The 15594-nt window shown below is 33.8% G+C and overlaps 1 long non-coding RNA gene and 1 pseudogene across 1 annotated transcript; one reads left to right on the top strand and one right to left on the bottom strand.

Moving 5' to 3' along the window:
- Positions 1-357: 357 nt before the first annotated feature.
- LOC136276067 (uncharacterized) lies at positions 358-4048 on the bottom strand (annotated as a pseudogene).
- A 5055-nt stretch (positions 4049-9103) lies between these two features.
- On the top strand, positions 9104-15267 carry LOC117687149 (uncharacterized). Its single transcript, XR_010710601.1, has 3 exons — positions 9104-10036; positions 12319-12432; positions 15154-15267. It is a non-coding gene; the product is annotated as an uncharacterized lncRNA (long non-coding RNA).
- Positions 15268-15594: the final 327 nt, after the last annotated feature.

A 15594-nucleotide genomic window follows, 5' to 3' on the forward strand; every position in this document is an offset into this window, starting at 1 on the left:
GGCGTTTGATTAAAGAGTGGGCATAAATTCTTAATTGTCTTCAAAGATTTATCAAATTTCTGATAGATATATCACAAATCTGAATGAAATATTCATTAAAATGTACTCTGGCTACGGAAATCCAGTATTTTCTTTGAAATGTGTGTGATTACCCTTTTTCATTAACAAAGAAGAGATTTATTAAGCATTGAATTGCAAAATCAATCCAACATTAATAAGTTTCTTTTATGAATAAGTAGTAACTTTTTCAGAGTTTTTGAAAATATATAGTTAATAACAACTATTAAAACACTGACTGTACCAAAAATGTACTTATTGATGGTGAAAAGAATTGAAATTTATTTCATGTTTATGCATTCAAATTAAAATATGATTAAAAAAGAACAGATCCATTTTTTCCTTCATTTCCTGCCAGATGTCAGCATCAAAACGGAGCAGTTCCGTATGTGACTGCTCAGGTGTCCACACAAAGAAGTGACACCACTTCAGCCCAGTTACTCCTAACTGTGTCATTATCTGGTGGAAGTATTTGTGTGTTTCTTTCAGATGGCAACCATTTTTATCCTTAGACAAATAAACACAATCAGCTAATGAATTGACTGGATACTTGATTTCCAGCAAACCATGAGGAGGATCCAGGGAAGGGCAGAACACTTTCCTGTCTGGGGTGGCCGCTAACCAAGGTGACCATGGGCTAATCACAACACCTAATGGATATATGTTTACCTCCTCATCCATTGCCTTTAATGAAAACAAATTATGATTATGAAAGGTTAACACAAAATTGGTAAAGAAAAATATTTTATGAATTTAGTGTTGTTGGTACATTATTTACCTGAACATAAGCTAGAGCAGCAGTAGCTTCGCATGCTAACCCATGTCTCATGGCAGATGTCAGAACCTGGCGGCTTGTCTTTAGTCTGGCAACAAGTGGTTCAGGATCTATGAAAAGTAATTGCAGTGTACAGGTCAGCATTATTATACCGCATACATAGATAATATTAGCATTTTGATGGATAAGATACAGATATGTTTTTTTTTCTTCATACATATTTAACCATTGCATAATAAATTGCCAATTATTTTTAAAGTTCGTTTTATTGTATCATGCTAATATATTTACCTTTTTTTCTGCGGACAATGTCACCTGCTACCGAAGCAGTTATACGATCCTGACGAATCTTGTGCCACTTTGGGTCCTCTGATTGTAGTCGGGTGGCTTCTTCTATCTCGCTGGCCTGGACCTCAGAGATTGAGAGCGACTCCAGTTTCAATGTTCGACTGTGGTCCAACACTACAGAACCACTATTACGCATGACATTCCTCACCGGTAAATGTGGAAAGTCTTCAGCATCCATGATGTTCAGCATGTAGTCACTGTGAAGTTTCTGTTGTGTTGCTAAAGAAGATCCCTTAGGGAAATTTCTAAACTTTGTGCCGACATCTTTCTGTTGGTGTTCTGGATCTACCACTGACAAAAAAAGACAAGATTTATCAATGTTTGAAAGGGCAGAACACAGTTCCTCCAGTGGTAGGCATTCGGTGTTGATGGGATTATACAATGTAGACTTTATTCCCTTGGTTGGTTTCCTGGGGTTGCTGGGAGAATATCCCATTACTGTGACATCAGTGGAGGCACTTCCGCCGATCTTCTCCCCTAAAATTGTGAAAAATAGTATAAACATGTACATAATCAAATCTTACACAAATTGATTTAAAATATTTATATCCATATTAAGATATTGCATGTTACATGTAGGAAAATACTTGTTTATATAATTTTATTTATATATTATTTTTTAATTTTTTCAACAATTGTTTTTGAGAGGGGGAGGAGTGCAGGTCTATGTAATAATAAATTGTATATACCTCTCGGAATATGTCAAGTTTGAGGCAAGGATGGCTTGGCAACATCTGTAGGGACCGCCTTAAGGTTGGACACTTTCATGTGGGCTAAAGAATAAAGAAGGCCCACGATGTGTCCACATGATCCCGAGGTACCAATAGCACAGGAGCATTTGCTGTCTTCCCTTTCAAATACTGGCCCCTTCTTTATTACTACCTGTGAATCATATCATATATATTATTGTCAAAGTTTGAAAAAATAATTGTATTCTTGCTAGTTAGAAATGACAAAAACTTATAAAGAGGTTTTTTCCTAGTGTTACTGTTTAAAGTATACAGATATGCTTACTTAAATTTGCAACTGTATATATTTAATGATGTTAATTATAAAAACCTCCATATCATGAGGGGTCTCATTCTTCTTCTGAGATCTGAAGCACTTCGCTCTTACAAGACACCCATCAGTACCATCCAAAGCGTACACTAAAAATTCAAAGTCATAATTGATTTAGAATACATCAGGTTGTAAGTACACATAATATCATCTTTATCAATTCAATGGTTCGGTTGCACGAACGTCAGTTAGATTAACTTTTAGTTAAAACCGTTACTATATAGCTGTTATATTTTTAAATGGCAAGTTACGTAATAGTTAATTTAACTGACGTTCGTGCAACCGAATCCAGGTATGTTATATGGATATTGTCACAACCATTGCAATGCTTAGGCTATATATTTGTGTGTAAATTTGTGCGATATCTCTGTATCTATTAAGTATTTACGTGTTTCACACAGCCGGAGATTTTTGTCTGTTTATAAACAAAGTACATGTAACTTAGATTTGTTTACATGTCGTACAAAACCGAAAATAGGCAATTACCTCTTACATCTGTGACGTATTTTTCACTGAAGTATTTGTAGCCCTTGGTGATTTCTTTTGCTCCATCACTTTTGCTACACTTTCGAACAATATCTTCCACAAAACCGAGCGTAATAGTGGGAACAACAGACAAATCGCGCGAAGTTGATTTTACTTTCACTTCATCAGCCATGATTGCTGTTACCGACGCTAGCCTCGTTTTGGATGCGATATGAATATTCATTACGATCTCATTAAGAAAGGAATATAGTTCAATATAGCTAGATATCCATCTATGACCTAGCGGCTAAGTTAGCCCCTACGCTGATGAACGCAGCCAAATAGTCTAAGATACGGGGTTTCTGAACCATTTTTTTTTTGTTTAAATGTATGTTCGTTCGCCCTTGACGCCGTTTGCTCTAATTTCCGTTCGCCCTGAAATTTGTTCGTTCAAGGTCCGTTCGCAATATTAAAACATAATTTTAAACGATTTTTTGTAAATAAAGTTTCAAATTATATTAGATATATATTCTATTATATTCTAGTGTCAAGACCGACCTACATGTAGCTGCATGGCCAACTTAGAAGATTAATTATTAATTATAAATAAAATTCTATTGATAAAATTAAGGCTATAAAAACTATTATTCTTAATCAAAAAAGGCGCTGCTCGTATCCTCATTGGATTAAATTGTTTTCAAAACAAAGCAAACATATAGAAAAAAAGCTTTCCATAATTTTCTGTTTAAATTATTAACCATTAATAAACATTACCCACTGTAGCATCGGGGGGTGGGGGGGGGGGGGGGTAGGGGTTGAAAATCAACAAAATAGGCATAATAACGATTGGTGAATTACGTCTTTTTGTTTTTTTGCTTGTCAATGTTGAAATAATTACGTCTTAAACATTTAAAAAAAGAATACAATGATTTCAGTTATTTAAAGAAAATTTAGTTTTATTGAACAATTGTAAACATTGTTAACGGAATTAAAAACATAACATCGATGATAAATGTTGGATGAAAAAGATAGAAAAATGAAAACTTCTTTATTTTCTTTAACTGACTTTAAAAGAAATCACGTTATTATTTCAACATTGACAAGCCAAAAAAAAATTCACTAATCGTTATTTTGCCTATTCTGTTGATTTGCGAAACAACGGACGAACATTGTGTTGTAATTTAATCGGAAATTTCTATGAATACATTATTTTTGTGTGTAAATATTGATCTCAAGAGTGTACCTTTCAATCAGGTCAGTCTTTCTCCCGTGCGTAGATGCATCTCTTTGTATCAATTCCTTTTTCAACTGAGGAACCGTCCAAGTAATGTAGCGCGACGCCATCGTGTTGATTTGATTCAAACGCACAGCTAACCACCGAAAGAAATCAAGCGTCTCTCGGTGAATGTTTACCATTCAAACTAACTCAATATCTTCATAAATACTAGTATCAACAAAAGAAAGATACATTTGATAGAAATTAATACCATTACAACGCATATGTAAAAAATGACAATATTCGAGCTTTGTATACAAAACAAAGAATTATGAACACTGTATCTTGCGTATAACTTGATATTTGGCTTTAAAATTTTGACATAGCATTAACAACTTCTACATTAATCAGTATAAACATTGAAAATGGAAAAATTAAATTTGAAAATTTTAAGTCAAATCGTGAAAATTTTTCACTTGGAATAAAACTTTAATTTAAACTCACTTCTTACCTTTAGGCATTAGTTTGTCTTAATCTGAGTAAGATAAAGCCAATGCGAAAGGATTAATATTCCAAGACTGATTTTAAAGACGCAAGCTGTGACCTTCACATCTGACCTGATATATCAAGGTCACTGTAAATCCGTTACACAAGAGATCTGTTTTTGTAAAGTTTGTGCAAGATAATGATAATATATTTGATCTGGAATTTTTTTTTTGAAAGGTAGTCTAATTTGACCTTGACCTAGAAATTCTAAGATCACTGCACACCCTTTTATCAAAAGCACTCTGTTGGTGAAGTACGAACCAGACTGGACCAAAAGGGGAGAATATATGATCTGACAAAAAGATTTTTTATCCTTAGAAACCTGGTTTAAGGTTACTGCACACCCTTTATCCAAAGTAACGTAAAGTTTGAGCCAGATTGGACCAAGGAGAGAGGAACTATGCTCCAGACAAGTGATCTCAGATGAACAGACTAATCAATAAAGGGCACCCTCTAAGCAAAGCCCAAATAAATGAAATAAAAAGTCATAATCTATTTTTGAATATCTTTAATAAAACACAACTTCATTAGATAGTAATAAATAAAGAATAAACTAGAGGTACTGTGAGCAAGCTCACAAATGATACCCCCCGCTAAGAAAAAAATCATAACGTGTGTATTTTTGCTATTATAGAAAATATTGGATGAATCTATTTCACTGTCCATTTTCTATAAAAAACAACTGCTTTATTTTTGAAAACTGTTAATTTTTAGCTTCTAATATTTCCATTAATACAAGACATGACGCAGACAGAATTTAGCTTTTTTGAAACAATGACCTTGAACTTTCTCAATTGACCTTGGGTCAAGGTAATGACACACCCTTAATCATAAGCAATCTTTGTGTGAAGTAAGAACTTCCAATGTTTCCCCATAAGAAAGATATGGACCGGACACGAATTTTGCACTTTTTCTGCCCTTGACCTTGCCCGAATGACCTTGGGTCAAGGTCATGACACACCATTAGGTCATAAGCAATCATTGTGTGAATTAAGAACTTCCTAAGTTTCCCAATAAGAAAGATATGGACCATACACAAATTTTGCACTATTTCTGCCAGTGACCTTGACCTTGCCCGAATGACCTTGGGTCAAGGTCATGACACACCCTTAGGTCATAAGCAATCATTGTGTGAAGTAAGAACTTCCAATGTTTCCCCATAAGAAAGATATGGACCGGACACGAATTTTGCACTTTTTCTGCCAGTGACCTTGACCTTGCCTGAATGACCTTGGCTCAAGGTCATGACACACCCTTAGGTCATAAGCAATATTTGTGTGAAGTAAGAACTTCCAATGTTTCTCTATAAGAAAGATATGGACCGGACACGATTGCACAGACAGACGGACAGACAGACAGACGGACGGACGGACAAGGTGATTCCTATATACCCGCCCAAACTTTGTTTGCGGGGGGTATAAATATCCCTAAAAAGAACAGCTATCATCTATCAATCTTTTTAAATTACCACTGATGTCAAATTATCATATCACTGTAACCTAGGTAAAAACCTTCAACAAGTTTAATCCATATTATCCAGAACTGTCAAAAAGAATTAATAGGCCCTGTGGTGTGCCATCATTTTATATAGTGTCAAATTGATAATGTGACAATGGATGTAGCCATTCACTTGTCCAAAAGAAAAAACGTTAAAAAACTTGAAATATGTATATAGGACATCAATGCCCCGCCGAGTGTATATTCGTAATCTAACATTAAAATTTGTAAAAGTGTATTAAGTTTGAAATAATATCTTAAACATTCTTTAAGTTTAAATTGAAACCTAAAGAAATTATGTACAAGTGCATGCTTAGATAAAAATATCCTAAATGGTTTCTATAAAACAAAGCAAAATACAAATCAAATAAAAGGGAGGTCAAGGTCATACGAAAGTGCATGATCAAATGTTTTTGATGTAGTTGAATAGCTCCCACTAACATGTTACAGCATATTCTGTTTGATAAAATGTCTATGATGGTTTATTTAAAATTGTTCTTATATAAATAGTGCCTGTTTGGGAGGGTAACAGTTGAAATTGACACCCCGAGAAAACCATTGTCAACCGACGCGAAGCGGAGGTTGACAATAGTTTTCGAGGGGTGTCAATTTCAACTGTTATCCTCTCAAACAGGCACTATTTATTTTGTTATACTGAATGTCTTTTTTAAAATTTTTAAGAAAATTGTACTGCTTTTATATAGGAATAACGAGAATTCTACAGCGAACCGTATGCGCATAATTTTCGCGCATGTAACTTTTTTTAATTGCCAAGTGCGTTGCTAACGTTGAGGGTAATAGTAAATATTATTAACTGCGTCTTAACCAATCAGATTTCAGTATTTAACATGAAAGTATAACAAAAATACTTATCTAAGTAAAGAGAGATCAAATGAAAAGTCAATGCCGAAAATTTTTAATGAAGTTTAAAAGATTGCATCAGTATGTATCAACATATAAAGTTTGATTACACATTCTTAAATGCAATCTTTAAACCTAAACTAAAAACTAATTTAAGCAAAGCGAGGTCAAAGTCAAAGGAAAGGTCAAGGTAAATAAATGTTGATGCATTTGAATAACTTACATCAGTATGTATCAACATATGAAGTTTGATCACACTTTCTTGAATGGTATCTTTAAAACAGAGCTAAACATTAATTTAAGAAACGTGAGGTCAAAGGAAAGGGCATGGTCAATTTTGGTGACGAATTTGAATAATTTTCAGTATGCATCAACATATGAAGTTTGATCACACTATCTTTAATGGTATTTTTAAAACTGAGCTAAATATTTATTTAAGAAAAATAAGGTCAAGATCAAAATCAAAAAATGTTGATGCAGTTGCATAGTACTCATCAATATCTCTTAGCATATGAAGTGTGTTAAAAAATCTTGAATAGTTTCTAAGAAACTTAGCTGTGAAATGAACTAAACGCAAAGTGTGATGGAAGGACAAGTGGAAGGACGGAAGACGGCATATTTCCTCCAAATCTTACCTTCTTTGGATACGATATGATCAGGGAAGCGGGATTGGATGGTATTATAAATGTCGTGCTGATGCAAGAGTAGTGAGTATGTGTGCCCACATTGCCGCAGTTTTATGCATATTGGTTTAGGACGTGACATGGAGTCCTTAAGATCTGTAGGGGACTGGAGCAAGTTCATTGATGATGCAGCTGTTATTCCAGATGCAATTGATGAGTCAGAATCAGAGGATGATTCCTCAGAGTGCTCGAATGAACAATAGACTGCCTGTTCTTCATAGACTATATATGTATATACATGCAACCTGCATTGCAAACTGCCTCAATTATATTATGATCTATTCAGTTATTGTTATAATATTCTGCAGTCTATTTTGATTAAGTAGACTGAATTAATATTAACCTTAATTCATTTAGGGAAGCGGGTTTACATGAAAACTTTTGTATGAGTTTAATGTTGGATGCATTCAGAAATAAGCTGCCCCAGATGTAAACATGTTTTTTTCAAGTAAAATATCTAGTGTGGTTTTATGTCAAAGGCGGAAAATGGCCAACCATATGTATAGATATGCTATAAGTTTAATCAATGTCAATTAAAATCTTTCGTTTAATTCATGTAGTCCAAATATCTGATGCAGTTACCCGGTACATGTACTTAAATTAGAATTGCACTAATTATGGTATTACTCTTGAAAGTAAACTGTTTACTTACCAAATTAATTTTGAATAACATATTGACAGTTTGTTATTGTCATTTTTCATAGAGGTATGATTTTTTTTCAATTAAACACAGTTTTGTTTTTCATATACATGTACTTGGGAAATGTAGGATTTTTAGAAACAAACCTTAAATGTGTAACCACTATACAATAGAAACTGCATACTGAATCAGCAACTATGGTTTTCGTTGAGTTCATTTTTTTTAAAACCAATGCACAGAATCAAATTATATTTAAGAAAAAATATTCATATAGATGTATTTTAATGTGTTTGTACCAATTTTTACAAACAATTTAACTATTATGAATCAGTCATCTATGTTTCTGCCTGGTTCTTACAAATAGCTGTACTTAATATTAGAAAATGTTAATGAAAATAAAAAGATATCAAGTTAACTAGTAAGATATTTTAATATTTGTGATATATGTATAAATATGATGTGTTCTAGGTAAAAAAAAAAAACCCTGAAATTACAGGGTCTGGAAGACTGAGCATGTTTCAGGAATAAAGTATTTGAGACAGACTATGAATCTACCTCCACCCACCATTTTTACAAAAATCACAGGTCAAGAAGTGTTTTAAGGTGGAGTCCGCCTTATCATGGTAAGGCGGATAAAAAGGCGGCTTCCACCTATTATAAGATGGATTCCATAAATATCTAAGGCGGAATCCTTTTACGACTGAGGCGGAATTCATCCAACTTTGATTAAGAGGAATCCTTTCCAGGTTATTAGACGTGTTTAGGTGGATTTTATTTACACGGAATACATTTTATCTCATTTTAATATTTCGAGCCATATACCGCCCTGATTCCACCCTGAATGTGTAAAATTTACAATGCATTCACAAGAATAAAAGGCGGAGTCGGCCAATTAAATTCCGCCTTAAGTCAGGGTGGATTTTTTTTTCGTACGGGTATTTATAACAGGACTAGGTAAGGGCTAACTTTTTTCATTGTTCTCAATCTTACAAATTAAATATAGGATTTCATCGATTTTCATTACTCGAATCGCCAGGAAAATACAGTACACATAAAATATTTAATGTTATCCAAGAATCCACTCCTGTTTGAATATTCGTTACCGTGTAATTTAGCTACAGAACAGAAACATTTAAAATATTTTTAAGATGGCATTTCCTCTTTTCAGACGCAACGCTGTTGATCTCTAACTTTATGATGAATTGTTCTTTAAAAAGTAGTTGTGCAAACAAGGAAATACAATTTTAAACAAATGCGTTGTCATCTCGCTTTAATGCTTATGAAAGCTAACGACAAGTGGCATCCGCTGCTCATTCGCTAGTAGAGACCGGTATACGTCAACCATTGTTTATTCGTCACGGGCCTTTGTTTCTCTTTATAATGGCAACCATTGTCTGATCCAGTACTCATACACTCATAATATGCAACCAATGTTATTAATTTATTGGTATTTAAATTGCATTTTGTAATGACATGTTATATATGACAGCAAACATATTTCGTAATGAAAAAATGAATGTTGAGGTTCGATTAAAATACATGTACTGAGGTTGTTATATTTACTAAGAATTGCGGGAAAATCATGGCATCGTATATTGGCGATCTTCTCTTGCTTTTTACATTCTTGTCAATTTTGGTTGTCTCAGTTTCTTATTATTATGAGGCCGTTCTTGGATTTGAAAAAAAAGTGCCTATTTCGGAACCAATACACAACAGATCCGCGGATTCTTTAGTAGGATGCGCAATGTCCTGTGGTTCTGGATGCAATTGTTTTAACTTTAACCATCATACAGGAATGTGTATTTCCTATCAGTCCTGCCATGCCTTTAACATGACAAAGAACGAATTTGGGTGGCAACTGTATTACAGACTTCCTTTGAACACGCTTGGTAAGTAATGTTTTGTTTTGGGGGATATTGTAAGCGAATTCTCTATCGTTCTTGACAAATTCTGAAAATGCTTATGGTACATGTACATGTTTTATGATCTACCCAATAGCTACTTTGTTATCTTTTCAATAATCTTAATGTCCATTAGCATTAGGTTCAACAAGAAAAAAAAATGACGAAAGTGCCAAAACAAGGAGCGCTAATAATGTGAAAAAGGCTACATAAACAGATAAAAACAATCGATGCAATTCTTTATGATATGAATTTATACACACACATATAAACAAAAGTTTGTGAACCTGTTTGCTGTTAATATTCTCCTTTGATAAGTGAACAGATATAGTCTACATCCACTTCTCTTCGCAAACCCTCTTATTTTGATTCTGAAAAACTTGTAAATGTCGGAACCGAAAACGATCTACGCCTCAACCCATGTTTCGACTCCAGTTTCCCTGAATTTTCGTAACAAACCTAATATTTCTACAAATTAAACATTATTGCATCCATGTATCACAAAAAATCAACACTAACCCTATGTCAAACCATTTTCTCAACTTCTACATCCCGGGTTTTAAACTTTGTGTATCAGATTGTTTATCCATGTCAGCGCAGATTAAATGTTTGTGTTTCGGGTAAAATCGGTAAAAAGTATTAATTTTACGAATCTAATGCCGAAAACGTTACTTAATAAACTTAATCTAGCAATGCATAAACAAATAGTGGGACATAAAATTACAAAGTGGTATTTCTTCCCTTTTTAACCATTTCTTTTGGTGACGAATTTCGCTCCACATCTGTTTTTTAACATTAAAACGAACATTGATTAATATAGCATAAAGAAATATTATTTTTTTTATTAAGATACAATTACTTATTTAATCGTATGTAATTTGTTAATTTATCTTAAATTCTTAAACTATTCGTTATACCTCTTTAAATTATAAGAAAAATACATTACATTTAAAATCTACAATCAAAACAATATTAATCGTTTTTCCGTCTAGAACATTTCTTTTTTTTAAACCACCTTTAGCGAGCGATCTCATAATTTAAATCCATATTGTAGAAGTTGAGAAAATGACTTGACAGCGAGTAAGTGTTGATGTATAGATTGATAAATGTTTATTTGTGTAGAAATAAGATGTTACGGAAATTCAGGGAAACTGGAGAAGAAACATGGATCGAAGCATAACCCGTCTTCGGTTTCCGACGTTTACACGTTTTCAAGAATAAAAATATGAAGTCTTGCAAAAAGAAGTGGATGTAGGCTATTCCTGTTTACTTCTCAATAGAATATACCTGTTAAAAACGCAATCCCAAATGTCAACTCATATATATATATATATATATATATATATATATATATATATATATATATATATATATATATTAAGATTTATTTAGAATATAAAATAAATCAAAATATTATAGCAATATTATATTTTGGCTTGACTCATGATTAGCGCCATAATTTTTTGCGCGTAATGGCATACCATACATGACGTCGTTCTGTTTATATTTGACGTCATCACACTCCTAGCTGTTGAATTCGAGAGGTGGGTGCAATGTTATATATATATATATATATATATATATATATATATATATATATATATATATATATATATATATATATATATATATAATCATAACACCGAAATAAACTCATCTAGTTTCATTCTAAATTTAAATATGTTAAGATTTATATCTTGCGTAGGATTTTCTTATTCTGGGTTAAAAATGGTATTTAATGAAGGTACAATGTCAAAAATTACGTGTATACGTGTAAAATTCCAATACATCACAATATTTATTATTTGTTATTCTACCGAGGGGCCATATGGCACAATATATAAATAGTGCCTGTTTGGGAGGGTAACAGTTGAAATTGAAATTGTTATCCTACCAAACATGCACTATTTATTTTGTTATACTGAATGTCTTAATTTTAAAGAAAACTTAACTGCTTTTACATAGGAATAACGTGAATTCTACGGCGAACCGTACGCGCATAATTTTCGCGCATGTAACAATTTTTAATGTTACCCGTTGCTAAGTGCGTTGCTAACGCTGAAAGAAATAGAACGGTTATAAACTGCGTCTTAACCAATCCGATTTCAGTATTTAACATGAAAGTATAACAATATCTTTTAACGCCCATTGTTGCTCAGGTGAGCGAAGTGGCCCCATGGGCCTCGTTTTAGTTTTTTTTTTCTTTTAAAAGAGACAAAATGATTATAATGAATAACATTCAGTTAATTTTAACATTTATACATTTCAAGATACTGATGAGTGCCAGAAAGATCCATGTCTTAACGGAGCCACATGTACGAACACACCCGGCTCATTCAACTGTACATGTGACGCCGGATGGAGCGGGATAGTTTGTAACGAAGGTAAACAACAATGTAATGCGTAAATTTTTACGTTTGTTTTTATCAAATGTAAAATAATCTTATTTATTATTGTGGAAGCTGCCAATGTTAAAATGTCCCTTCCGTTAAAATAAGCATAATTTAACAAATTCAACTTAAAACCAAATTCTCTTTTGCAAAATTGTTATATGTTAAAGCTGACATGAATGCATAAAGCATTTGGTTGCCATATTAGTTTCGTTCGCTCCTCTACTGCTACTGGGGTATATACAGTATTTGAGAAAGTTACGGTCGGTTGCTTTCCGATCGAGGCATTTATGTTGCACGGACTTGTAAATGCATGAACTACACATTGTAGTAAAAAGTTTGTGATAAAGAATAAAGGAAAAAACAATCAATAAAATACAAGTTTTATTTATTCTTTAAAATAATTTTCAAGGTATCCTTATTTTTTGCACAGACTGTGCTCCCTTACATGGAATGCACATAGAATACGTATGTCGTTCATACAGGGTGCATAACGTCTGCGTCTTTTTGAAAACCCCGGCGGCACTACATCCAACTCAGTAGCGAAATTATAGTAAATCCATGAAAGTAACACGTAACATCGTTTCTACAAAAAGCTCAGTTTTTAAAATCCATGCTGTTATTGACATTGCTCGATCTGACAAAGTGTTTGGTTTGCGCATCTGCAATGTTTAAACAGAAACAACACAGAAAGCGGTCTACAATTATCGAGGATTTTTTAAGCATCCGTTCAGTCTGTCTACTTCGTTGTTCGTTTGGGTATACCTTGCCAGTTAAGTGGTTGTCATATTTTTGTTCAACACGTTTTTCTACACGTCTTTTCGTCCAAGGTTCGGGTGTATAAAATACCTGAATGCAGTTATATAGGGGGTGTGTATCGATGAGCCACAACTAATATGGCGGTAGTCGGAGATAAAAGAGAAATAATGCGTATTTATGAATTCATGTCAGCTTTAAATACGAGGACTATTACATGCATTTTAATGTCTTAATTGATGTTGCTTTCTTGTATTTGTTTGTATTTTATTTTGTTTTTCTAGTTTATGTTGTGGCTGAGATAACGGCTAAAAATCATTGCCTGACGTCATGACGTCAGGCATATCTAAGGTTTAAAAGTTGCAATCTCCGAAACAGTGCAGACAATGGAACAAGCAATATCATGATATTTCACAAAAAAGATTAACCGATGCATGTTTAAGATGTCAGCATTTACGTTCATAATTGATGAAAATGTTTTATGGCATGTAATAACAACAGCGAGCAAGAGTTTTCAAGTAAAAGGGACGGTCACCATGAAGAGCACGTGTGTAATCCTGATTTAAAAATAGACCAGCATTCCACCATATTTGAACGGTGAAAAAGGGGGAGGGGTCATCGCAACAAGTTGTAACATATTGTCTTATACGGTACAATGTAAGTAATAATTGGTGTTGGATTATCATTATTACAAGAGAGTCATCAGTTTGGATTAAAACAAATATATATTTATACAGCTGGAATGTTTACTGGAGGAACTAAATCGCCAAAGCGGGGTGTGACCCGATTTTCGTTCAGTTGGGCGATTTCATTAATTTTGAAAAGGTAACATAACTCGCGTGTCTTACTAAATGTACATTACTACATTTAACAATTACTAATCAAGTGTGATTCTTAATTCGATAGATTTCTTCCAAAACATCCGATCCAAAGTATGATATACATGTATGTAGCTGTTACAAACCAAATGTCAAAAAATTCATCTAACCCCCCCCCCCCCCCCCCCCATGGATGAGTTCATTCGTTGCGTGAACGGTAAAGCAGAGGCGAGTTCAACAGAGCGAGCGCTTGCGAGCGCTCGCCAAAATTTGTGTCGCGGTATAGGGAATTTTGGCGAGCGCTCGCGAGCGCTCGCGAGCGCTCGCTCTGTTGAACAGGCCTCAGGATTTCGCGCCTTAATGTCTCAGTCATAGTTTTTGCGCGCCGATTAGTTGACGAGTCCGTTGGGATCATGCAAATACCCCAGAGCACACCATGTGTTTACATCACAAGCACGTAGCATCGGGGGTTGGGGTGAGGGGGGCTGTTTCCCCCTCCCCTCTTTTTTGACAGCTGGCACTTTTCTTAACTTTATAGGATAAATGGAAATATCATGGATTTGCCCCCCCCCCCCCCCTTCCACTTTTGTAGGAGCATGCAATAATGAAACTGCAAATAAGGAGTTCTAATTGAATTAAAGTTACAGTTAGGGTTTTTTCTTGAATTTGAGAATTCACCCCTTTTTAATTGCTTGTCAAGATGATTTTGATGAAGCTGCCCACACACATTAAAAACAATACGTGTTTGTATACCCTCTCATATTTCATAACGTTGGAAGTTTAAAAAAATGCCTTTCAGTTGATTTTGCAATTAATATAACAAATACAATTTGAAAAAACGACTATTTACTCTCCAGCTTTCAAGCTTACATGCACTAATATGATATGTGTGCATTCCTAAAAAATTGAATTAATAAAATAAATGAATTTCAAGTGATATATATGTACATGTTCTAGATCGAAGAAAAGACTAACATTTCGTCTTAAATTTGCACGTTCCATTTACAAATTTATGATCAGCAGCGAAAATTAAAATTCATTTCTGATAAGTTAGCCTAATTGATACATGCATGCTTCCATTGAATAATTTTGTTTAGTCAGGCAAGCTTTTTGGAAAGCTATTACTTGTAATAACTTTTAGATATCAATGAATGTCTAGACAATCCTTGTCAAAACGGAGGAACATGCAGCAACAGCGATGGATCTTTCGCGTGTACATGCGCAGGTGGATTCACAGGGGCACTCTGTAATGAAGGTAAATGTATATTATTCTTCCCCCCTCTATCAATATTATTGTATATTTCTCTTTTCCCTCTATCAATATAAATAGGTATGCCATGCTCCTCTGTTTCTGTGTTTCTTTCCGACTCTCTTAATTTAAGTTGATGTTTATCAACTTTGATTGCTATTTCTGTGTATCTGCCTTCATCTCTCATGTTTCTCATTATCTCTCTAAATGGATACTTATCTTTACAGTGTTCGTACGTTTAAATACCAACATGTTACTACAACTTTATCTTTTTATATGTATAAAGAAATAAACTGTTATTTGTAGATTCTTTTTGTTGGATATAGTTTCATT

This window comes from Magallana gigas, chromosome 1 (assembly GCF_963853765.1).
Source record: "Magallana gigas chromosome 1, xbMagGiga1.1, whole genome shotgun sequence".
In the NCBI taxonomy this organism is placed as follows: Eukaryota; Metazoa; Mollusca; class Bivalvia; order Ostreida; family Ostreidae; genus Magallana; species Magallana gigas.